This window comes from Ischnura elegans, chromosome 9 (genome assembly GCF_921293095.1).
Source record: "Ischnura elegans chromosome 9, ioIscEleg1.1, whole genome shotgun sequence".
NCBI classification, from domain to species: Eukaryota; Metazoa; Arthropoda; class Insecta; order Odonata; family Coenagrionidae; genus Ischnura; species Ischnura elegans.
In genome coordinates, this window is record NC_060254.1 from 47,984,336 (window position 1) to 48,011,261 (window position 26,926).

Genomic DNA, 26,926 nt, shown 5'->3' on the forward strand with positions numbered 1-26,926 from the left:
AGATTGCCTTCTTAAAAAAAACTAAATGCAGTACAAAGCGCCAAGGTGAAGGTTTTATTTTATTTGTATTTTAAATGCTGACTTGCCGATAATCAACTTGAGAAACAGCTACACTTTGAAAATAAAGTATAAATGACTCGAACTATGGTAACTAAATGACTAAGGTTAATGAGATAATTTGCCCTGTTAGAAAAAAAACCAGTCTTTAATGCAGAAGCTAACATAATTTTAAGACTCAAATATATTTACAACTTCTTGCCCATCAGGGTTTGACAGTGTGTGTTAGGGTGGAGCTCAGCTCAAGCGAAAACGTTGGCTGCGAAAATTTCATACCCAGTGGGCTCCTGTTTATTTTCCCGTTCCCTAAAAGAGGTTTGACTTGAAGTTCAGGTTTGCGTTTTACTGCAAGTTTTTTGGGTCATAGGTTTCGTAATAATAATCCGTAGAGAATATGCTTACCTCGTTTGCCAATTGTTTCGCCAATTTTTACTGGTTGACGTCATCTGGGCTCAAGATGGTCCTAGAAACGACGAATTCGAGACATGGAACAAGTAGAACGTGAAACAGAATAGAAATCGAATATTTTCTGGCCGAATCCTTGAGAAAAAATACGAAATTAATAAGCAATGAACAGAATAACAAGGCTTAGAAGATGTCGTCCCACCGGACGTTTGTACTGCTTATTTTGCGCTGAAATGTTGTGTTCCACGGATGAATATACTCTTTTGTCTTTACATGTATTTCACCTCCTAGAAGAATAGAAACCGTATTTTTGCTGACCTAATCCTTCAGAAAAATGACGAAATTAATAAGTAATGAACAGAATAACAAGGCTTAGAAGATGTCGTCCCACCGGACTTTTGTACTGCTTATTTTGCGCTGATACTTCGTGTTCCACAGATGAATATACCCTTTTGTCTTCACATTTATTTCACCTCGCGAAAAAATTTCCCTCCATTTAACTCCTGCCATGCTCTCTCCACATCAGCACCAGATCGGTTGAAGTGTCCTTCAGGCCACATATGGTCGCGGTGTATGTTCATACTCCAGTCAGTCCAAACTGCACTCCTTTCCTTCCCCTCGTTTTTATCCTGAAAACCCTTCAAAACCCTGCAACCCACCTAAAAAAATAAAACCTTCCCCCTCCCACCTTCCCTTAAAAGAGTACCCTGAACTCCCCCTTCCCCTAGGGTACAACCCCCCCTCCTTCACGCCAGCAGCGAATAAGCGACCCTTCGAAAATATAACCTCTTCAGTTTAGTGAGTCTCGTCATCTGCATTCCCCCTTCAGCCATTACCCTTTCTCCATTACTTCCCATCGTTTTCCTACCCCTCCCTAATCCTCTCTTCCCTCCCCATTCAAAACCAAATGCGACGCTAAGCTATGGAATTTCTCTGTAAGGGAACGTTTTCTTCATCCATGCATAGTAGTCGATGAACCTTAAGGTGCGTTTACGCTGAGTAGCATGTTATATAAACTGGTTACATATAATATGTTTTACGAAAAAGTTACTAATCCCTCTACCTAACATGTTACACACAACATTGTGTCATAAAACAAAAATTCGTTTTATACAACAAGTTTTTGGTTTTCCGCTTCATGTGGAAACTTTATTTATGCATTTAGATTGGCTCAATGAGGCCCTCTCTTTTTGTCTTATTCAGTTTCTGATCACTTTGGTACGTCAATCCTTACTTTATGGTGGAATATAATTTTTTATTTACGCCAAGGAAGAAATTCGCCATGAAAGAAATCGTTTGGCTTGGCCGAGATTGGGAACTGGATCACCCGATTAAGAGATACGTGTTCGAATTGGGAGATCCAGGTTCGAATCCTTCCGTGCGTGAATCATAATTTTTTAGTGCACTGTAGTATTTTAATGTAAATGAAAGGTACTGAAGGATTTTTGAATTGAATTGTCGTTGCACTTTTCTGCAATTTTGAAATTCATACGACGCGTTTTGGCTAACAGAGCGATCATCTACATCTACATTCTACCCCACAAGCCGCCGGCGTGTGGCAGAGGGTGTTATGACACCAGCCGTTTACACATAAAAGGAAATGCTCTAACGAAATTGCGACTAGCATTTATTAAAATCCTTTATGGTTCGGAGGAAAAACGAATTCTCATATCTATCCGTTCGGCAAAATATCCATCTTAATTTATCTCTTCTCTCGTGTCGCGCTTAAAGATGTCTATTCTCAATTGTTCAAGCAATCTATGCCTAGCGTGCAGCCTCCGAGTCTACAGCGGCTCCCAGCCTAATTTGCCAATCATATGGTACAAAACCAGGCCAATTTCAAGACCAAATTCACATGACTGATATTGTACCAGATGATGGGTTTGTGAGCCGAAACGTATCGTGCGCATAAAATAATTGTGAAAAAGTTCAACTACCTTTTATTTCAGTGAGCCAAAATGCCACTGTATCACTACTCAATCGGTCGAATTAAAAATGGATTGAGCCAACCGAGTTATTGGTAAGCAAGAAGCTGCGAGGTAGCTCTGGTCGGTTCATACTGATGGATATGGACTGGATGGACGGCGAGAATAGCCGTTTCCTGGGCATGTAGCGTGAGCTGTTCCTTCTAATTTCGATGTATAGTATTCCTGGAGCATAGCACCCTGGTGCATAGTATTGATCATGGACTTTCTCGTGCTTTCTGTGTGTTATATTGTTTGCAAATTGTTCGCCTCTCAAATATTCGTGGAGTCCATTCCGTGTCCTTCACGCTTTCCTGTTTATCCCGAATTCTGGCCCTCCTTGGTATTTGATCCGAGGTTTTTTCACGCTATTCTGTACCTCACGGCGTAAATGTTTCGCTCCGTTGGTGTTGTTTATCCCAATTGGTATATGGTGGTGAAAACGTTCTGTTCAGGTGCGGAGTGGAATAATGGGTGTTTATTTTTGTTGAACTACAAGTACTTGTTCGGATTTTCCGGTTCACCTGGAAGTATGTTTCCCTATTCGAAATTTATCTAGCGCCATTTCGTGCTTATTATGAAATTGGCCGATCACCGATCGCTATTTTCTTTTCTATTCGTGGGAGTGAGGGGCGTATTAATTGTATCCTTTAAGGTCGTGACATTTCTGATGTGAGGATAAAGAGTTTACTTGAAGTTTTTATAATGTTCATTAGTCGGAAAATTTGGTTGTAATGAGAAAATAATGTTATTTCTCCGTTAACTTTATGTGTATTCTTGTGAAAAAAGAGCAGAACATTTTGCTTGATAAATTAATAAATAAATTAAATGAATAAATTTTCCTAACTTGGTGAACTCTATTAGGCCTCATATTATTTTGCCGAGCATCATCACATAGACTCCGCTGTCTAAATATATACTTTTTATTCATTTACTTTATCGCCTTTCTTGTAAATTGGGGCAAACCTAATCGTTTGACAAATTTAAACAATTGTTTGAAAGTATACATTCTCCTCAGCAATCCGCAATCGACATCCGACTAGTTCTATTGTGAGATCAATCATGCCCCTTGTTGGATATACTATCGGCTTGGTTGGGTATCCCACACTCACTGTGTCTGAAAACATTAGCAAGAGGTAAAATTACTTGCAGATATCAGAATCAGTCAAGGTTTATCTTAATAAATGGAGTGGTGGAAATACGGAAATTCAATTTTTGACTTGCATTGAAGTCGAGGAGATGATGTCTGTCGTATGTTCTCACAATAATATGATCTGATGAATATACATCGCCATGCACTTCCCTACGGATTTGCTCGTAGAATATCCCCGACTTTTCCTAACTGGCTGTTAGACGTCACTCGTCACCCAAATTTGGATTTTGTAGACGAGCTCTCAAGCGTATGATTCACTACATTCTATTGAATATATGAAAACCGTAAAAACTAACCTCTTGGTTAGACCGAACTAAGCTTATGTCAAACTCTCATTTAAACAGGTTTTAATTTGTGCCAAAAAAAACTTTTATGAACCCCGATCCATGGGGGATATAATGTAAATATCACATATTAGTCACTCAAGGGGTTGGGGAAACTTGTGTACCCCTTTTTTTGTCATTTTTCAAACGTAAAATAATTAGCATTTTGAGTTCTCCTTCGTTTCCCCATGATTCGCTTCCCCGAACGCTTCGCTTTCATATGTTTGTGTACCAACTTCGTTTAGACGAATCCCCACCCAGCACTTATCCCCTCTTAAAGAGTCCCATCTGCTTTGCGCTGCTTCACTCGCTTCGTTATATCATTTATATTCGTCCGCCGTTCCAGTTCATCATCACTCAGGCAACCTCTTTATACGCATGCTTTGTGTACAGGGTTGATGCGAAATGATGGAAATGGTCGTGGTGCTTCTCAAACCCGTGGGTGAATAAAAAATATATTTATTTTTTTCTAACACACACACGCACGAGCAAGAACGAATTTTGAGCGCTCGCATATCCATATATGCCTGTTAATTTTCTCTCTCGAGCATGTGTATAGGTTTTTTTGTGTGCATTTATTTCGCCTTCTTATCCCATGTGAATAGTACATGTGGTGCTGAAAATCCTTTCCGCGATACCTCACCCCCTTCAACGGTCCCCCACAAACGCTCTTGTGTCGTATTTCATTCCCTATAAATATGGGATATATGTATTTATATTTTTTTTATTCATATATCCCCACCTCAACCCTCTTCACTTCGTATGAAAGGAGAAATTAATCTCTTCATCCGCGGCCGAGTTAGCTCCCTCGTCACACTACACTTAGCCCCGAAAAAAAATAATAAATGAATATAAATGAAAGAATCGTCTCTCTCGCTCGTCCTCGTTCGCCGCGTGGATACGCTGTGGACCAAGCTGGTGGAGTTTTTTGGTTTTTCCCAACGTGTTTGCGAGCGCCAGCTTTCAGTGGACCCTTTGAATGGATGGTCCCTCCCGCGGGCTGAATGTCTCCACTTACGCACATAGTCGTTGTCGAGGTAGAGAGAGAGAGAGAGAAAAAAATAAACAAATGAATACATATATCCGCGTATACTAAGCGCATAGGAGGCATTTCTCGACGCTTTTAGCCTCGACGTTTCGAACGATCCCTTCTCTCGCACCTCTTTTCACCCTGACATTCAATGTACGTAATTCCTGCTCCCGAGGAGGAGGAAAAGGGTTTGAAGGAAAAGACAAAAAAGAAAGATAAATAGTTTGAATGGGAAGTTTGCAGTTCCAAGGGTCCTGGTCGTACACGCGTTGAGTATTATGGTTGTTGCTCGACGCTCCTCCAAGGACCCACTTGATGCGAAGCAAACCTCCCACGGAATGCAAGACCCCTTCGCGCGGACCCCAGAAATTAAGGGCTAATAGCGCATAATGGGAGGATACGGCGGATGTGCTAATGAGGCGTGGAAATTGTATGGTCGCGTCGAGCTGCTGGAGAGGACGAGGGCAATGTTGACTTCTGTATATTTTCTCACCTTATGTCTCCTTTCTGTTCTCATCAACTTATTTTTTTCGTTCAGCTCGCTAAGGTCTCATACCTTCATTCCATCATGTGTGACCCTTTTTCTCTCTCTTCTCAAGTCGCGTTTCGTATTCCTTAATGTGCAAAAATATAATTTTTGTTCGCTTACCGACGCGACCTCTAGGCACCGTGTGGTTAATTCGAACGTCGCGTCGCGGTTCTCAGAAAAAAGAGGAGCTCTCCTCTCAGGCTGCTTATCTGTAGTTGAATTTTCAAATGCTATACAATATTTGTGAATAACCTGCAGGGAATCCTTCTTTCGTCTTATTTTCCGTTGATCCACACGTGCGCGCTTCGAATACGGTCCAGGATTCGTAATGAATAAGTTGCAGAAACTCTTTTTCTTTCCATCGTGCATCGAAGTCTCCATTTTTCTTTTATTTCATTTTTCTCCCGAGTGTGTCAATGGTTGATCCTAATACGGATGATCTCAGCTCTCCATATCGTTGATGTTTTAGAGTTTACCCGTTTTTAATTCTCCGCATATCTTTCCAGTATCGTTGCATCTCACTTTTCTTTCAACGTTTCGAGACATGTTTTTTGATTCATCTCGGCTGTCGCACAAATGAGCGGATTGGCACCCTAAAATCCAGACGACTCGGCAGCTCTAAGTGAAAATCCACCACGCTCTGAAATGGAGCTTATTTTTTCAAGTCTCCAACACTCTAAGCCAGGCAGTAGGCAATCCAGCGTTTAACTGGGTGGATTCCTCGAGGTTTTTTTCCTATTGAAGCGATTCATTCCGGTCTCATAAGTTGGGAGTAATTATTGCCTCAATACATAGTTTTTTTTAAATCGTCCTCGGTCTCATATCGTCATTCGGGAGTAGACTTACGGTTCCTATTTTTATCGTTTTAGTGGTGCGAATTATACAGGATGAATCGCGTTCTCATATTTGGTCTCGTTTGCCTTGTGCTTAAGCGAGTTTTTTTTATCTAACATCTTCATGCACTCCGAAAGCGTGATCCGTAAGTTTTATCGCCAAAGAGACGTCAAGTCATTCATGGGTATTTTACCTTTTTTCCAGATATGGGGCTGGGATGAATGCATTCATAATTTGCTAAGCTATTATCGCAAATTATGTTATTTTACGGCTTCCTAGCATTGAATATCATTGCGCATATGATGAGTTTTTTTCACTAATTCCGTGGAATTTCATAATTGAAAGAGCTCCGAAGTATTCGTTAGTATTTTCAGTAATGTAGATTTTCGTTAGTTAATAAATATTAAATCAACACGTAATGTTTACATTGTACGGCCTATTTTTTGTAACATACTCCCGAGAAGAATTTGTTTTGATTCGCGAAGTCACGCAAGAAAACGCATCCCTACCGCATAGCCGGTCTTATTTTGTCTTTTTTCTTACCGTATTGATCTTTTAAAACTTAGACTTTAGACTTAGAATATAATCTTTGGATTATCCGTGTGAGTACTGTAGTCCTTTAGCAACATTTGCCTGTACCCCATACCTACTTGAAAAAAGTTTTTACTGTGAATAAAATTTTCGTAGTTCTGATTCCGACAAGTAATATCATGGGTCAATCCGTACAGGTTGTTTCGGGAGAAATCAGCAATACTTCAGGAGGTGGTAGGGGTGACAATTTTATATAGAAAAGCATATTTTTTCCATAAATACAGTATAGGGTCGCAAACCCTTAGGTCCTAAGATACGGCGACGATTATATCTATTTGGATGCACTTCCCAGTTCGGATGAGAAAGTAAAAGAAAGGTGATATGTCGCACTCGTCCGACTGCATCTCGAATATGCAGCGAGCGTATGGGATCCGGTGCAGAAAAGCTAAATCCGCGAACTGAAGTAAGGCTGCGAGGTTCGTCAAAAACTGCTACGGGCGTACAGACAGCGTTACCCAGATATTAAGTGAATTAGGCTGGGAACCGCTGGAGAGTCCTGCTGTTGGCTTCGCGCTAGGCTTAGATTGCTTGAACAATTGAGAGTGGATATGTTTAAGACAACATTAGAGCCCAACTATATTTCCAGGCCCGACAGAAGGGATAAGTTAAGGGAGATGTTTGCCGAACGGATAGGTATGGGGATTCGTTTTTCCCCCGAATCATAAAGGACTTTAATAAATGCTAGTCGTAATTTCGGTACAGCATTTCCTTTTTATGTGTAAATGGTTGGTGTCCTAACTCCCCCTGCCACGCGCCTTTTAGGCGGCTTGCGGGGTAGTATGTACCAATAAACATGTTTTTCTTGGATATCCAGCCTCTTCGACATTTTTTTAACACTGGATTTTTAAGGACATAAATTAATTAAGGTTGAACGGAAAATTTCGCTTATGATTGTCTGAAACAATCTCAAAATGGGTGAGGTTGCACAAGGGTATTGTGGATTCTCGCTCAAACTTACACTACATATTTTCAATAAAATATACTTTGTTACTTCCATAATATATCGTCATCATTTGCCCTGATGACGCAGAGAAGGCCGTCGAAACGTTGGCAGCATTGTCCATGCTGACCTGGCTGATTTCCCGAGAAGACTTCATCAGAAATGCCGATCGAATGGGAGTGATGAGTCCTCTTATAGGGCACGGGTTCCAATAGCAGCTGCTTTACATCGCACTCCATATACTGATATAACCAATAAGTAAGCAGACTCCTTTGTTTCGGATTAGGTAAATGTAAGTCCAATGGGACGCTCGCTTGTCTTCCGAAGGAGAGACGGGCGCGTGGACCCGTGGCTCACTCAGTGGACATTTATCATGGCGCCCACTCGCCCCGCGCGGCTGTCTCCCTCCGTGGCGGTTATTAACACCCGTCATTTATTCCAAACGAACTCGACCGCGTCGCCTGCTCCTCCAAATGTCTTCCGCGCTCTCTTCTAAATCGGCCCTCGTCGACGCCTGTCATTCATGCACCCCCCTCCACACTCCCTTTCTTTCTGTCTTCCTTCCTTTGCCCCCCGGCCACACATCCATTCCCTCCTTTTTTTATTTCTTTGCCCGTCTCACCGTCGAACCTTTGGCAACGAGTCCACACCCAAAATCCAAAAGCACTTCGGTGCCCGCAAGAGTTTACCCTTTTAATCTTCTTGGGAATTTGGAGCCTCATATATAGGGGGGTATATGAAAATTAAGAATAAATATGCCATAAAATTTTAATGTTGGATAGATGATGCCAGCAGGAACCAAAATTACTGATGATGTCGAAAACGCACCATTTGTCATAAGCAACTGAAAATTTAAATTCTGAATTAACCCACCTCATCTTCTTTTCACCAGAGAGTCGAATAATGATCCTCAAGATAGTTATTTAGCGCACACCGCATGACTATCAGGGACACGGTAAATAGGAAGACAAAAATCTTATTTAATTTTTTTTTTAATATTTACAATTATTTTACTGTTATAATAAAAGTATTACGTTTAATAGGATCACCATACATTGTGGTGGGCGCAAAAAATCTCCAATAACATTAGCCTATGGACTTGGCAACGTCGCAGCGACTATTTCTTTTGTCGATGGTCTCACTCATCCCTGTCAGCTCTTGGCCCGGAGAATATCTTGAAGAGTAGGTGGGATAAACAAAACCTCATCGAACAATTTCACGCACCTTTCAACGCCCTCCTCAGCCCAGAAGTCCCGAGGGCGGCCAGGGGAAATCATTCATCCGTCTCGAACGCCGCTCTCATACCTGTCCTCACCCCATTGCAATCCCTCCCTGCCTCTCTCTTTCTCTTCACGGCTAACCCTTATCCTTCGTTCGCGCCACGTCTTGTCAGCCTCCCACGAGACACCACCCTGGGGATTTCCAAGTCTCCGGGAGAAGAATGTACGTGTATTTTTCGCACAATCGGGTCCGCTAATGAGTCATTTAGCGGAACATCCTTGTCCCCCCCATGCTCCGGCGATGCTCTTTCGTGTGAGTTATGAGCTTCGCCGCTGACTGGCATCTGAAAGGCGCGCTTGGACCACGTTCAAAACTCGGGAGAGACGTTTCTCTTTGGTGGCACGGTTCGTCATAAATTACGTCTCCTGGACAATGCGTGGGGGAGAGTTTTCTCGGGTTCCTAGTCAGGGTTGTCTTCCTCTGGATTGTCTTCCTTGTGATCTAACGATTTGATCGTTGTATCCATCTTCCTCATAGAATGGTCCTCCAAGATCGTTAGAACATTAATTGCGTAAGCTTGGTTTCGCTGATGGTAGGACCCGCCCGCCTTTGTGACGGTGCGGGATTCCTCGTCCCTCCCTTCCTTCCCTATCCCCTCCCAGGAGGCGTCGTCGGGCTCCTATCGCGGCGGCGCCTCCTTCCTTTTTCCCTCCTATCCTCCCCCTTCTGCGGTGCAGAGGTGATAAGCTAACGCTTCAGACCTCGGTCCAGGAGTGTAACCCGCGAGTCCGCCATAGGGTTTTGTATCCACTGTCTTATTTGTGGTTGAAAGAAACGGTAACGATTTTGGTGAAAGTCAGCGTGGTCGATAGTGTAGTTATCCCTTTTAGTGCTAGCATATTTTTCCTGGTATGCTGAAGAATTTCAGTATACCGGGGCTAGCCACGGTGATAACTTTACAGCCCGCAAAGCACAGATTGTATAGTCCACAAATTTCCCAATTTGTGCATTGCGGGTGACTCCCGTAAAGTTATCACCGTGACTAGTCCCGTTAGGTATACTTATATTCGTCCAGAGCGAACACCTCTTTGTATTTTAAGTTCGGGCTTCGCTCTCCGTCTGTGGCGCCGTGCATACGATGTGGACTGCTAGTCACATGATATACTCAGCAGTCCATACCACCTTATCCTATATATTCTGTAGAATGACTGGCTTAAGCACTCGGGAATCGAGGGATTCGGGTTCGAATCCCGGTCAAGGTGAATGATTCTTCTCTGTGGATTTTTCGCACATACTGTAGAATGCTTTTTTTGGGAATTTGTAGGTGGTCTCTTAAGGATTTATTTAAATCCTAATATGCATTGTGTGAAGCTAATGTGGTTTTCATGTGCTCTTTATTCTTACGGTAAATTTAAAGTATTACAGATATTTTAAAAAAAAACTGTTACAAAAGCTAAAAGAAGCACAAAAAATGTAAGGTGCGAGTGTAAAAAAAACGCGGCCGATAGATTGTCCCCTGGCAGTCCTTGTACATACACCTGGGACAATAGATCATCAAATTTCGGTAATTATTTTTTAATCGAGTTGTTATTTATCTTATCGGATGTAAGATTATAGAATAAATTTGCTTGTGTGAAATCTAGTTTTACAATACGCTTTTGAATATAGATTCTAATAGCAATGGTTTCTTGTAATCTGCAAAAAGGTGATAATGTTCGAATATCTAAGACATTTTAAAATCGTCTATGAAGAAATCTACGCAATTAATCCTCTACTATTCCTTAGAGGTAATCTCTACTATTTTGGAACCTTTTGCGACCCAGCGGCATAAATTATTTCCATGAAGAGGTTACCACACGTTAGATAAATAATGAATCATGTGCTTTTATTGACACATGCCGTTATTCTCATCTTTCCAATTATTTTCTATGAACATGCTAATCAATGCAATAATATTTGTGATTTTGAACCCGCCATTGCATTCATCACATTGTTTCTCATGGCGGAGGGAAATATCTGTCTCTAAATATGTGCCAGTAGAGCGTGGCTCTTCATAAATTGTCCGAATACGAGTATGAAAAAATAACCACGGTCGTGTTGAGCATGATTTAGCGCGCCTTGACGACGGCTCAAGGAAAACAGAGCGCGGCGACACGTGAAATTCCTCGCGATGGCCGAGTGCTAAAACGAGACCAGTAATATATACGGCCCGCCTCCCTTCCCAGTGCAGGAGTTTGTATTTAACGGTATGGGAGAGGTGAATTGTGTGAGCGTGATTTTTTTTCTCAGACCCCATCCCCTCATCCTGCGTTCCATGCATTGTCCCGTCTAATTAGTGCGCTACACTCTCTATGCGTCGGCGTGTTGTGGACTGGTATGTTGTGCTCCTACTTCCCCTGCCATCGGGCCGTTGTGGCCTTTCTCTTCCCCTGTACATCATTTTTCCGCGTGCATGAGAATATTATCGCCTTCCGCGAAACATAACTGCATCTGCATCATATGAGAACCCTAAAAAAACAAGGGGTAGAAGTGCAAATTAAAATTTTTGGAGATCAGTGCAGATTGGTGGGGTGTAGTGCAGAATAGTGCGGTGTAGTTGGTGAGGCACACATTATTGCTTTGGCTACCATTATCTGCAGTTATCTTTCTTTTCATCTATATTTCTGTCCTCTTATATCTCATTTCTTTATCATTTCTCTCATTCGCTCTTTCATCCCTCCTCTCTTAACTGTATTCGATTCAGCCTGTGTGGATTCAATTTTTCCTTGGGTTTTCCCTCTCTCCATCATGTATTATCGTTAATTGTTGGTCGTCAATTACCAATTGTCGTTAGTATGTAAGTTGTTTGTTGATTACCAATGATTCCACCAAATCCAATCGCCAATAATACCCACCATTGTCCATTTCAATCATATGGACTACGTTGTTCCTGACGGAGGAATAGCCTGGAAAATCTGTGATTAAAAAAAAACTTTCACTCACCGGCATCGGCGAAGGCGCGAATGTAGGAACTGTGCCGGTGAGTCAATCTCACCTCAACCGGTCAGACAGCAGAAGTACAAAAAAATGGCTTGCGCGTATAAAAGAACCACGGTCGTGTTGAGCGTGATTTAGCGCGCCTTGACGACGGCTCAAGTGTCGTCTGAAGTGTTGTTTGCGTGAAAGTAAAACTTAAAAACTAAATAGTTGAGGAAGTACAACCAAGAAAACATTGATTTATTACAATTTTTATTAATGATAATTGTTAATTATTATTATTATATATTTTTTACCATTTTCAATTTTGTTTTTTTATTTATTTTAACGATTGATTTTTTTAATGTACATACATATTTTCTCTCTTTTTATAACAAAATAGCAGAAGCGAATTTAAATTTTTAGGCAAATAAATGCAGTTACGATATTTGTAGTCCCGTGATTTGAAGGAGGTTGAGACAAAGGAAATACTCATAAGCGAGTGATTTGGTGAGGCAGTGTGTATGTAGTTGTAGCTGGGATACTTGGGTCATAGTCATATATATCTGTAAGTAGTGTATTACCTGTGCCCTTCCACCAGGACTTAAAGTTATGTATTAGGCGAGGAATGAAGTCGTTGACGATGAAACATAAGAATTTGAACGGTTGATCACCTTTGCAAGCGAATCACTTGCCGGGGATTATCGGCATCTAGTATGTTTCACAACCAACTTAGACCGCTCGTAATCGAAACTTCGTCCGATACATTTCCTGCCTCGCGATTTCCTATTTCATATCTTTCTCTCATCCTGTCTATCCCTTCTTCCGATCCAATCTTTCTCTCTCTCTCTCTTCTCTTTATGATTTATCACATTCTCTTTTAAATTTTCCCGCTCTCCCAAGCATTCGGCCTGTGCCCTTCCACCAGGACTTAAATTTATTTATTAGGCGAGGAATGAAGTCGTTGACGATGAAACATAAGAATTTGAACGGTTGATCACCTTTGCAAGCGAATTCAATCAATTTCCGGGGATTATCGGCATCGAGTATGTTTCACAACCAAAGTAGACCGCTCGTAATCGAAACTTCGTCCGAAATATTTCCTACCTCACTATTTCCTATTTTATATCTTTCTCTCATCCTGTCTCTCCCTTCTTCCGATCCAATCTCTCTCTCTCTCTTCTCTTTATCATTTATCACATTCTCTTTCTCATTTCCCGCTCTTCCAAGCATTCGGCCTAGTCAGCCTGTGCGGATCTCCTTTTTTCCCATGCCCAACATCCCCCCCCCCCCAACATCACCCAGTGGTCTTTTCCCCCTCTTCCCACCCTTCGCAGACTCCAAGCATCATCCCCTACCCCTCTTAGTACCCCCCTCCCACTCTGCATTCACCCACTCCGTTTCCCATCATACCTCCCCTCCCCTACCTTCCCTCCCTCTTCCCCCCCCTTTCCCGCCTCCGCTCATTGCCCATTAGTGAGATTAGTCTGCGTGCCGACGCTGAGTGGTGGGGGCGGGTGTGTAATGGGCCAGTTGGTTTTTTCAGCCCACCCTTTGCTCCCATTCCATCCCGCTCCCATCTCTCCCACGTTCTCCTGAAAGTCCATCCCCATCTCGCCACTCCTCCATCATCAAGCCACGGGCGAAGGGATGCTATTCGCCTATTCATTCCTATCGCCTCTGCGGGAATTGAATTTTGCGCCCGTGAGGTGGTCGCGATGTTTCTAGAGAGGTCGAATCGAACGATGTATACATCGATGCTATCTAATGCACCGGAATTGATGCCTCGTTCAGATTAGTATTGTTCCGGCGATCGTTGGAACTGTGATGCATTCACACAACGATGGTTAAAACCTGTGCTGCCCTCCGGTGCTGAAAAATGAAGTGAAAAGTGAGAAATTGACGAATAGAAAAGCTGGTGAGGTATGGAGGGTTAATATATTACTGGGTTCAACGTGTATTTAACGTCTAATATTTCTTCCGTCCATATTCTTCCTTTTTTGGAATCCATGACATAAATAGAGCGATGGGAGCCTCACAAACTGTTTGTCCTTCTCTTGTCGCTTCCTCTTCCGGTTTCGCTGCGCCTAATTATTTTAAAGTGGCAACGTTAAGAACTACGTGAACTATTGTCCGGACATGCATTCACACAACTAGTTGTCAACTATCGTTAGGACGAACGTTGGGACATGAGTTTTGCTCTCGTGAGGTTTTCGGGATGTTTCTAGATATGTCGAATCGAACGATATATATATAGATGCTATCGAATACACCGACATTGAATTTCACGCTCATGAGGTGGTCACGATGTTTCTCGAGAGGTCGAATCGAGCGATATCTAACGAGGCAATCTCGCTACTCCTCCATTATAAAGCTATGGGCGAAGAGATGCTCGCCTATTTATTCCTATTGTCTCTGCGGAATTGAATTTTGCGCTTATGAGGTGGTCGCAATTTTTCTTGAGAGATCGAATCGAACGATCTATCGATGCTATTTCGGTGCATTCAACCCGGTGTATTCATCGAAGTTGAATGCCGAACACTGAACTGTAAACAATCGAATTGATTCCTCCTACCAAGTAATATTCGTGCCTCCAAAATTAGGTTCATTAATAATGATGTAAAACTGTCCTAGTGAACTTAAAAAATGTTATTTTTAGCTTACTGTGTACGATTTCAATGCTACATCTTTTTCATGTTCCTTACATTGTGTTTTAATATTATGCTGATTTTTTTAATTTTTCAGGAGTACTGTCTTGCCCCTTATAAACCGTGTGTGCATACCATGGCACATATTTTAGACGAACATGTGACGCACGGGGACACGTGCCCCCCCCCCAAAAAAAGGCTTGAAAATAGACAAGATTTTTTAGTACGGTTATCATTACGTTCGTTTTATTTTGTGTATTACGGAGCCTCAATCATTTAATTTAATATTGATAACTTTCATACCAAAATAAAGAGAATATTTACTTCAGTAATTGTGGTATTATGTTTTAAATGTAAAATATGAGTAGACCTGTCAGACCTATTTGCCCCCCAGAAAAAAATCCTGGATCCGCCCCTGTATGTTACCTTTTCAAATTGCATTTCTAACAGTTTTGAATTTTTCTCTCTACTCAACTCTGCCCGTTTCGTTAGAATTTTCAGTCTTCCTTCTGCTTTCTCTTTGCCTAACCATTTCTCTTTCCTTCTTTTTGTCTTCGCACACGCAAGAATAATCCCTCTTTATCCCCACGTCTTCCCTTTTATTCCAGTTTCCATACTGGAGCCAGGTAACGAGCAGTCACTGATTACGTAGTATCCTATTCGCCCAGAATTACTTGTCAACGGATTGCCTAACTACGTTGTTAAGGGAGGTGGGTGGATAGGTACGATCTCTTCAAGGGTGCAAATACGTTCTCATGGCTTATCATCCCTCTCATTGTTGGGGCACGTGTAAGATCCGTAGGATCCTCGTAAATTAGTTGCAATAGTTTAAAGTCTTGTTACCAGGCAGCGCGTCGTGCCAGAAAGCATCCTTCTCCCTCAATCCCTTTTCCACGGCGTTTCATTAGTGTCTGGTTTTCTCACTTCAAGAGGTTCTAGTTCTTTATAGGAGTTATATTCTCGTTGAGAACGCTACGGGCTCTGAGAAATATTTACCTCGTGCACTTGAGCCTAATTTGTGATTACGTTGAGTTCTTGTCGTGAAGTATTCTCGTGCTACGGTGGAGATAGCGTATTCTGTTTACTGGGTATGACATCTCCGATGGTAAATCAATTTTGGCGCTTCAATGATCGTACCAATTGATGTGCAAAGACGTGCGTGTTTTAATGGATCCAAATGGGTCATTCCATTTCAAATCAACACAGAAAAGTACAATTTCCAACCTGACCCTCTTCGATTTTCATGAAATTTGGTGTGTTCATTACACATAACAAGAGAATGAAAAATACCAAATTACAGATTTTTATCACAAGTATCATGAGAGTAATGGCCACTTGAAGTTATAAAAATGTGCGGAAAATTTGGCCAACACCCATGACAGAAATGGCTGTAACTTCCGTTCTAATAATGATAGAACAGTGAACCAGGTGATTTTGGAAAGGTCTTAAAACAAGCTTTCCAACGATATGCAATTTTGTCATATTAGTGGAATTCTCATAGTTAAGGTCAGTGACCTTGACCTTTGACCTTGAATATCTCAAAACATGTCACCTTCGAAATTAATGAAAAAAATATATTTAATTTATCATGATATTCTTTACAAGTTAGTAAAAATTCAAGTTGGGATGACCATGGGATCAGGAGATATAAATTAATGAGTACAGCAATGCGTTGCATTATTTCCCAATTAAACGTATTCAGATACTTACAATGGGAATAGAAGCACTGAAAAATGTTTTGGTTAGAAAAAATGGTAATTTACCACAGCACAGTCAGTAAGTGAATCAACGGGCCAATAGCAAGAATTTGTAATATGGGAGGTCACATGCACTGATATAAGACTTTCAATGATGCAAATCATGGTTTTGGCCTCCCAGCATAAAATATGTTTTGCAGGCATTCAGAATTACAGATAAAAATATGAAAAATAAATCACCTGACTTCTTATTCTTCAGTAACGGGAAGCAGCATATAATACTCTTTGTGCATCTTTTGGTGAAATCAAATAAGTTTGACCGGTTGCTGTTCTCACATCAACCTTCGCAACAATGTCCTTCTTGTCCACAGTTAAGATTTCAGGTTTCTCAGGGTATACATATGAAGGTGAAGGCCCATGAGGATGTAGAAGGCTAATTGAAACCTCATTGGTCTCTTCATTAACATTTAAAACACATCCAAGCCACCAGTGACCTTCATGCATACATGCAACAAAACCTGTGATGTCATCAAGGAACAAGTCTCGTTGGGTCCTAGTTAGGGATTCATTTCTGATGTCGAGAGAATCGGAGAAAATTTTCGTTTGAATATTGTAATGGCCAATGGGAATAACGCAATGTATTTTGTGGGTACCTGCGATTGTGTGACTTTGTGCAAACCGCTCTTGAAGGAGAGATAATTCTTCATCATACTCGCTGTTGGTTGTATAACAAAAATGACACACTTCAATGTTCTTGGAGCACCATTCAAACAACTGTCTGGGTGTCATTATCTGCGAGTTGTAGATGCACTGCAGACTGGCACGAGCAGCAAGTCTCTTGACAGTACCAGCCACACCATCACATGGTCCTTTGCCATGTGATGTGGCAAAGAAATGCCACTCTGAAGAGACACTGAAATCAGCATGATGAAAAGTTATGTTTGTAAAATTTTTGTGATTCTTATATTGGGCTGCAGCACCATCTGAGAAGTAGTACACGTGTTTGGGTGTTCTGAGGAAGTGGGATTTCATGAAGTTGATCAGGTGACGCTGAAAAAGATGAACACTCACTGTGTCATGTTTACGGCATTCTGAAATTATAACAAATGAAATGTGATCTATCATATGGTTTTCTGGATGTCTGTAATAAATAACAAATGGATGAATTGTGGCCTGAGCATTGTTCCAATGAAATCCCTGAACCTCATCTTGCAAGACAAATGCATAATTTTCGGCAAAATCACATATTACAATATATTCATTGTCACTAAGTCTCTCTTTCAGATGCTGTAGAAATTGAGATTGTTGTGTGGCTATGAAGGAATGCAACAAAAGCTTTTTTAATTTGTCTCCAAGGTTTTCCAAAAAGTCTTCCACGGATGATACACATGTCTGGAGAGTTGTTCTATCTGTAGATATCCACTGTTTGTATGTTATTTCATCTATTCCATTTTCATCAAATAATTCTTGTAGGTGTGTCATGATGGAATGCATACCTGGGCAGTTTTCACAAGTGGAATTATAACATTTTGGATGTGCAGGATTACAAATAATCCAAGCAAGACACTGTTTGTATGTGCTAAGTTGACAGTCTGCATCACGTGTCAACTCTTTTAGTCTGCAACCTTCCAACATGAGCTTCACATTTTGGTGAATACTACAAACACAAACACTATGGGTACCAGCTGCACCGGCCAAAACGCAGTTCCTGGGTCGCAACTGGCAGAATTTTGATAGCCCTACTTTCAGTCCTGGGTGTTCATCCTTAAATGCCTTATACAGTTCGTGCAGGTTTGCTAGCACCAGTCGTTTTTGTTTGTGAATCCTGGAACCATTTTCTTTGACGGAAACAAAATCCTTCTTTCCAGGCAAACAGCGGCTTATATCGTCTCTATTGTAGAATTCTATGACACTGTTCACTATTTGTTCGCTTAAGGAACGTTTAGGTCGTGGATTGGGAGTTGCTAAAATACCGAATTCTTTGACTAATTGCTTTGCTTTTCTTACTAAATAGTTTGAGGCTCCAAATTCATTTTCAATCATTCGAATGCTCCAACCTTTTGGAAGTAGTGTCAGAATTTGTATCTTTTCACTGGTTGTGGTGCTTGTTCTGAATTTATCTTTCAATTGCAATATTATTTGAGATTCTAAATTGTTTTCATGCTCTGTATTTTTTTCTACACTAGATACATATTTACTTTTGAAAACCTCAGACACTTTCTCAAACTTCCTCTGTGCATAAGTTTTCTCACTCAGTCTCTTCTTTTTCACTGGGGACTCACCAAGAGATACCAAACTATCATTTAATGAATCTAAGGCAATTTCTGGGGCTACGAATGTGTCCGACTCTTCTGAGGAGCTATGCCGTTTTGTGGAATCCACTTGTTTTGATGTAGCTGGGTGAGTCACAGGCCGTTGTCCCTGAGATAACTTTTTTCTACATTTATCACATATTTTGTGGTCACTGGTTATGCCACCAATCATGTCAACCATCCACATTTGCACTTTACGTAGATTTTTCTTGTATCTATCGTGTCCATTTTCCCCGAATGGATTACAGCAATAGATGATCTGCTCAAACTCCATCTTCAAGGTAACTTTGTCAATACACAAAACCTTTTCAGTAAATATTGGTGTATATGCACCACCCACACTGTCATACAATAACTTATGCCAAACACTTCACTTATGCACAGTATACTATATTTTCACAGGTGGGTAACAGAACCAAATGAGGTTTACATGTGACCTATTCCTGCTCCTGGCGCACGTAACAATGCTTAACCCCTCAAGCGTGACTTTAAATGCCCGTGGTCCTTCTCTCAGCATATACGATGCACTGACTGCATCTTCTGAATGCGCCTCAAGCGTGCGTGACACACATAGGCGTCCGAAGGTTTCATCAACAATTCCTATCTCTTTAGCTTCCATATATGTACTTTAATGAGTATATCTGTGAGAAATATCTGCCTGCTTTCTTTCTGCGCCTCTTAATTGCCTTTGTTTGAGTGCTCGTATTTTTTTCGAATATTTTTCCTGCTGATGCCAGGATGCTTCCTTTAAGAGCGGTGCCTGGTGGATGTTCATGGAAGATATTCCTCCACTCACGCTCCGATTTCTGTGCTTTCTTAGCGATTGTGTGTTCTGAGTGGGGTCACTGAATGCTTTCCTCTGTGGTTCATTATCATCTGCTTTTCTGCCTCATCGTTTCCTTCCTCTTTCACCGTGGCAATATATAGTGAAGTCATGGACCTTCCAGGCCTTGTCACTCAATGGCCCTCGGAACCTCGAAGACCTGCCAGCATCTAGTATCATATTTACGACGTTTGAAGCTTAGGATTGGGGTTTTTCACGCCTACGTTGTTTCGCTTTTTTTTCGGCCTTGGGTCCCTTCCGTATCTGAACCCCTCCTGCTATGGGGTTCCTCCTGTGGTGAAATAATGCAACGCATTGCTGTACTCATTAATTTATATCTCCTGATCCCATGGTCATCCCAACTTGAATTTTTACTAACTTGTAAAGAATATCATGATAAATCAAATATATTTTTTTCATTAATTTCGAAGGTGACATGTTTTGAGATATTCAAGGTCAAAGGTCAAGGTCACTGACCTTAACTATGAAAATTCCTCTAATATGACAAAATTGCATATCGTTGGAAAGCTTGTTTCAAGACCTTTCCAAAATTACCTAATTCATTGTTCTATCATTATTAGAACGGAAGTTACAGCCATTTCTGTCATGGGTGTTGGCCAAATTTTCCGCACATTTTTATAACTTCAAGTGGCCATTACTCTCATGATACTTGTGATAAAAATCTGTAATTTGGTATTTTTCATTCTCTTGTTATGTGTAATGAACACACCAAATTTCATGAAAATCGAAGAGGGTCAGGTTGGAAGCTGTGTTGATTTCAAATGGAATGACTCAAATGCGCTCTCGTTAGAGATTATCTCGGGGAAACTGACGGAGAATTGTTTTCTGCATCGTTTGATGCTGGTTCTATTATTTTTGGAAGTATTACTCGTGTAATTTCTGGTAGGAATTTTTAACAATAAGTGTATACAGATATTATAATAGTGCTTAGTAAACATCAATTTGAGAATGTGGTTAAAAGACGTTGTGCAGACATTTTTTTCTTTTATTCGTAGGAAAAGCAAGATTGATAATAAGTAAAAATTACTTTCATGGAGAAAAGTTTCATATTGTATCTATTATGTCTAAAACGTTCAAGCGGAATTGTCATTCATGTAGCGTTCACTTGACGGAGTAATTCGGTCTTTTTCATTGATTCATCAGAGCTTGGTTGTTGGTTACTTACCTAGAGTTGCGATTAGCTTTTTTATTTTTCTGTCATGATTTAATGAAATTATGCCTTTATATTAAACTGAACTATTGAATTCAACCTGTGATGGTGATGATTTGAATGAAGAAAATGCATTCCGTAAGTATTTTGTGGTTTTAACGTGAATCTGCTAGCATCTTTCATTTGGAGTGATGTTCCTTGCCGATTATTTTGGTCTACTATTATTGGGGATGGATCCATTTTTTAAATAATTAAAAATATAAATAAAGAATTAATGAATTAAGAATTAAGAATTAACGCGCACTTATGATGAATTATTTCAATTCCTGGAAATATATATATTCTTTGCCGTGATGAAACAAAATAAATGAAACGTCTATAGAAGACGTTTTCAGGGTTAGATAAATTACTCAGATATCAAATTTTAATATTAATCACTCATTCTCGTTTATATATAATCACAAAGACCTCGATGGATGCTTCGAGCTGCTAAATTTGGTGATATTTCAGTTTTAAATGTTAATTTGGGTAAACGAACGCCAAAACATGGTTAAATAAAAATATAATAGCAGTATTTTATGTATATTTTTCAATGTCTTATCGCTAACATACTATAGTTTCTTTTAAAAACTACTACTGAATAACTAAAATTGCTCAATTTTTTCTTGACTCTCTTTTTGTAATAAGGTGTAAAATATTCTGTATGTTCCTCATTATGCCATGAGTGGGAGAGACCGGTTATGCTTTACTATTGCTTTTAATTTCAGCGGGAATTATTTAAAACATCAGCTGCACTACGAATTAACTCCAATTTGTATCTATAAATAATTCATTCTTATGTATGTAAAATGATGACTGGTAATGCTATGATAATGCAAGTCATCTCAGCGTAACGTGTTTGCTTTATCAGTGGCACTATAAATTAACTCCAATTTGTCCCAAGAAAAACATTTTTTCTGTATTAAACGTAAATAGCTCCAGTGCCAATACGCTCCTCCCATTTTCATTCATCTTCAATTTTTTATCGCTCTTCTCATCTTTCTTTTCTCTTTGTTTTCCAGGGGTCCCGTACCGACGTGATGACGGCACTTGACCTCCCCCTGGTCGTCACGGATTGAGCGGGCAAATACGCGCCCCGCCCTCAGCCCCCGCCCCGCCGCGCCCCTGCAAACCACCACGCCCACACCCTTCATCACGCAGACTCTATTCCTCGGAGCTGCTGCACGGAGATTCGTCACGGACCGCATCCAAAGCCTCACTCACACCTCGACTGCAGCGCCCTGCCGAAGCCCGCCCGTCTTTCCCTGCGCCCTGGAGGAAGACCTACATACATTCACACGAGCGCGCTAGTGTTAAAGAAAAAAAGAGATGAGTATGGGATGGACGGGCGTCATGGAACACCGGCGCCGCCGCGAGAAATAAGGGAGAGGAAATCGTCCACAAAATGGCCGCCACTCGTCGAACTGCCGGATAGATGGCGCGCGGGAACGCGGGGAGATGTTGACAAGATGGCCGCCGCGTGCCACGTGCCACTATTGACGGTTGAACGTGATCACAAAGGGAATAAATGACAGGTAATGGACGGACATAATGGAACACCGCCGCTACAATTAAAGGTGGAGAAAGTAGATGGAGATGGGGAAGAAATTGTCAGCAGAATGGTCACCATTCGTCGACTTGCTAGATAGATGGCGCGGGTGCCCGGGAGCATTGAAAGATGTTGACAAGTTGGCTACCGCGTTCCACGCGCTACAAGTGAATCTAAAACGTGAAAATTAAAGTAAAAGGCAGGTAGACGAGTGTTTTCAAGCACCATTTTCCCTTTGTTTCCATTAAGTTGTAGTTAATGGCCGTTTTGAAATGTTGTTATTTTGTGACACAACAAAAGACTCCCATTTCGTGAGTGCCTTCTATGGAGGGCTGCTGTTCTCAACAACCGATTCATGGGAGTGGACTACTGGGTGTGAAATGATGGTTCGAAGTATGCAACATCGGTTCGACATTTTCCAACAAAATTCGATTATTCTTACTGCTGGTGGTCAGATTTGGAATAATCGACACGAATCTCCATTTTAAAGACTCGAGGATATTTGCAATGATTCATAATCAATTATGCATGGAGAAGAACAAGGATGCCTGTTTTATGTGTGGATAATATATATATTTTTAATTTTTAAATACTAGCGGACATTTGAAAGAGTTCGGAGACGCTAGATAGAGAAAAAAAAGCAATAGGAAGTTATTCGATCGAACTATGTGGATAATTTGAGGCGAAAAGAAGATAAAATTATTTCGCCTTTAGCTGTTTGTGTGAGCGCACGGAAGGTGTTTCTTATGGGGAGATGGTAAAGACAATCTCGAAAATTCTTTTCGTCACTCACGATTCAGCTGTGGATTTGAGAACTTCAGGGAAGTATACCTTCGGAGAAGAGTATTAAATTTTTCTCTCTCCCTGGTTTTTCCCTCTTTATCGTCCACGTTTATTAAAAAAATCAACGGGCAATAAGATATTGTTTTAAGTGAAAAAAGGAGCTTAGGAAATAATCTTAGTAATAATAATGTTGGATATAAAAAAAGCAATATTGAGACTGTGTGCGCAAGTCGCCACTGTGTACAGCGCCATCTTTTTGAATGTGATCGGAGATGAAAGGAACCAAGTTCAGTGTGTGCAAAAGCGTTCCAATTCTCTCCGTCGCATGTTTTTTTTTCTTTGTGAGCGACCTTTTGTAATTTTTTCTTCGCCAATTTACCGTAAGAGAGAGAGAGAATTTTTTTTTTTTGAGAAATATCGGTTGTCTAAAAAATATGTGTTTGTTCTCAATGCGATTCGTTGGTTGATTCTTTTTTATATTGCGTTTCATTTGTTCACCTCATCCGTGAGTTTCGTCATCCCTGTATCGTAATTATACTGTAAGTGAATCATGGAAAACCCCTCCCTTTATCCTCCTCTGCATTTTCAAGTGAGGGTAGTCAGCATCCAAATCAGGGGAGATGTTTATTTTTTTCATCAGATATCGTCGTTGAACAATATTATTATATAAACCACCGCGTTTTTTTTAAGGAAAGGTGTTAGTGTACAGTGTCGTTATCGCTCTGTGATCATTATAAGTAATTTTAATAATGAAAAATTTTTTGAAGGCGATGTTGGGATACAAAATGCGTTCGATTCGTATGATTTGTAAGGAAGGGAGGGTTGGGAAGTCATTCGCGAAAGAGGGTGTAATATCATTGGGGAAACTGGCCCCTATTCCCGCCATCTTCCGTCTCTGAATACGTGTTTTGAAGGTGAGAAATGTTTTTTTCTTGGTGTCAGTTTAGGAAAAAAAATTAAATCATCCCCTCAGTTAATTATTTTAAGGACCGATCACCTTGTAATGTTATATTTTTGTACTTATGGTATCATTTCTAATTCATGACTGTGTTCATACCACGACCGAATCGGATAAGTGTTGTGTTTTTCCAATTTTCTTCTCTCTCGTCCGCGAATGAGTTCGAAAAAAATTGTTGTAAAAAATTGTTTGTTTTATTTCTCTCCGGGTGTATTCCTGTGGCAATGCTTGTTGAATGGAAAGTGTGGTACGGAAAACTATAAGAAAGTCGCCAAATCTCTTTTGATTTCTTTTGCCGTCTCATACATCTCGTTCGTGCACTGGGAAAATGAATTTATTTTTGGCGCTTTCCCTATAAAGCAGTTTTCATAAACTTGATTTACCGAAGTCTCGAAGTTGGAATGATAGAATCAAACGGAAAACTCCTTCGATATGAGAACGAAACTACGCAAATCAATTCGTCTTCGCTCGGTTCACTAAGGTGGTTTAACAACGGCAGACTTTATGGTAGTGAAATGAGGAAAAAAAACATTTTTAAATGGGAGCAAAATGAGAGTGTACATATAAATATTTGGATATATACATACAAATATAAATATATATTTGTTTCTGGATTGATTTTTCTGCGAAGGGTATGACACTTTCGCTGTTTCTCAATTTATAAGAGTGTACAAATCCGTGTAATCCCCCCAACCTCTCCCATTACCTTCCCGAACCTACATAAAGATACCCGAATTGTGTGGATTAAGAAAGGAAGAATAAGATGTGTTTCCCTTCCCCAAAATGGTTTTTTGAAACAAAAGACTAACTCTGCTCACTCGTGTGTGTGTGTGTGTCTTATTGTGATTTTTGTTTGTTTGGCTCTTTACCATGAGTGATTGCCACGTGATTTTTTGGTTGGCTGCATTTGAGGAGAATGTGTGTGGTAATATGTAAAAAGGTTAGGATGAGAGTTAAAAAAAAATAACAAGAGAACCGTTTTCATGAGTGCATGCCTTTTGACGTTACCCATCCCGCGCTGTAGTGATCGCGTCCATATTCTTGATTGTCTTTCATTCATCACCAAACAGAGAACCAGGCAAAATGTATCGATTTCACGTGGTGTGGTTCCTGTGTTTATAGGCTTCAGAAACCCCCTCCTGTCCCCAGTAAAGCAATCGGGTTGTTTGCATCTAATTAATGCATTTCGATGGCCAACAGGTTCAGCGATGGGTTCAGTAATATATTATTACGTTTATTTATGAAATGCGGCCGGCTGTTGGGACTCTTTCACTTTTCCCATTTACGCCTTGAAGTACATTTGTCGAGAATGTATCCTCATCCCAAGTTTGTTATTGTTTGAGTCAGTCAATCATGCGATGCAATATGGTGGCTCCATGTAAAGCTTATAGTTTGGACGAGGTTGTATTTAATAATCAATATCACCTTTGATACTCTAATTTCGCAAAACATAGGCATCCAAATTGCTTATGATATTTTTGAATTGCACAGTGCCATTCTTTTCTGTTTTTAATCCATATTTTATGGACTTCGTTCAGTCTTTATATAAATCTATTTTGGTCGATAATTTAGATTTATTAATTTAATTTTTCTGTTTAAAAACTAACTTTTCAGCAATTTATTAAAATTTATATCCAAATTATATGACAAATATAAACGTTTCTTCTTATTATTCTTTTAAATATCCAGTAATATTGTTTGACAGGCACTTAGTTTTCATGGAAGTGAATTTGTGTAAAAAAAATGGCATTGACACCAAGTTTCGTCAAGGCTTTCCACGGCTTTATATTATAAATTTTATTACTATTATACTTTTCAGAAATAGGGTATTGAGTTTGTGTCATGCATTGGAACGTTTAGAAATGCTCTCTATCTTAGGTTCAAATTTTTGGCATGTGTCTTCGGAAAAAGATTTTTTTTCATAAAATCATCACTTAGAATCTCCTCAAGTGTGTGTGAAAATGTGACTTCTTCACATGCAGCGGTATCGTGAATAGCCCAGAAAACCACGTGACACACGCATGATATTACTCGGTATTTTGAAATGCAATGATCACCCCATACAGTTTGATAAGTCTGTGAGTACGGACCATTCAGCGTACTCAGAAAAATTGACAACAGTGAAAATAAATCCCAAATACCCTTCACCCCGACCTCTTCTTGTTGAAACACAATGATGTTCACCTCTTCGGACCCTGTCTGAGCACCTACATACGGTGTTCATTTTCGTCAATTTTCTTTCAATGGCTGAACGCTGTTTATGTAATTCAGACGGCCCAGATCAGTGAAAGATGTGAGTGCAGAGGTAATTGCTAAATTAGGACAAGTGCTGGAATTGAACAGTGCGTGTGAAGAGAAGATAAAGGTTAATACCACGGAAGGACAGCAGAAGAAAAAAAACCCGACCCAATCCGATTATTAAACCACCTTTACCTACATTGCCATACATGTGTGCATTCCACATCAAATAATAATAATAATACTTATTATTATAATAAAAACCTGAAAAATATGTAAAGTGTGAGTGCTTCATTTTTTCTCATCTCCTCAACATTTTACGACTTTCCTCATTATATTTCAGCTGAAGTCCTATGCGTATATTATACGTAGAACCATGGGCTATGTTCAGAACTACTCAACGTGATTTAGCTTCGTATAAGTATGGAGTTGAAAACAGAAATGAGCGTCTAATGGTTTGCAAAAAATAAAATTTGTATAACTCTACTCTGGATTGTCATAAGTTGAGAAAAACTCTAATTTCTCATTAAATTAGCCAGTAGGAAGGAATGTAGTTATGTTTACCGAGATGCGTAAAAACGATCACGAGTTTTATGAAATTGATTTCAGCATTGATGAAAGGATTGCTCTGTGATATAAGTATTATAACAGAATTGAGTCTGGTTCATAATAAGTCTAGTTATGCTGAGTTTATTTAAAACATTTT

General features: G+C 40.2%; 1 protein-coding gene across 1 annotated transcript in view; it reads left to right on the forward strand.

The window, feature by feature from the left end:
* The window catches only part of LOC124164926 (protein pygopus-like), a 240,845-nt gene extending 214,351 nt beyond the window's left edge, over positions 1-26,494 (forward strand). Inside the window, exon 5 of the mRNA XM_046542158.1 lies at positions 21,715-26,494. The gene's annotated coding sequence lies outside the window, so the exon portion shown is untranslated. The remainder of the gene's footprint in view (positions 1-21,714) is intronic.
* The last annotated feature ends 432 nt before the right edge of the window (positions 26,495-26,926 follow it).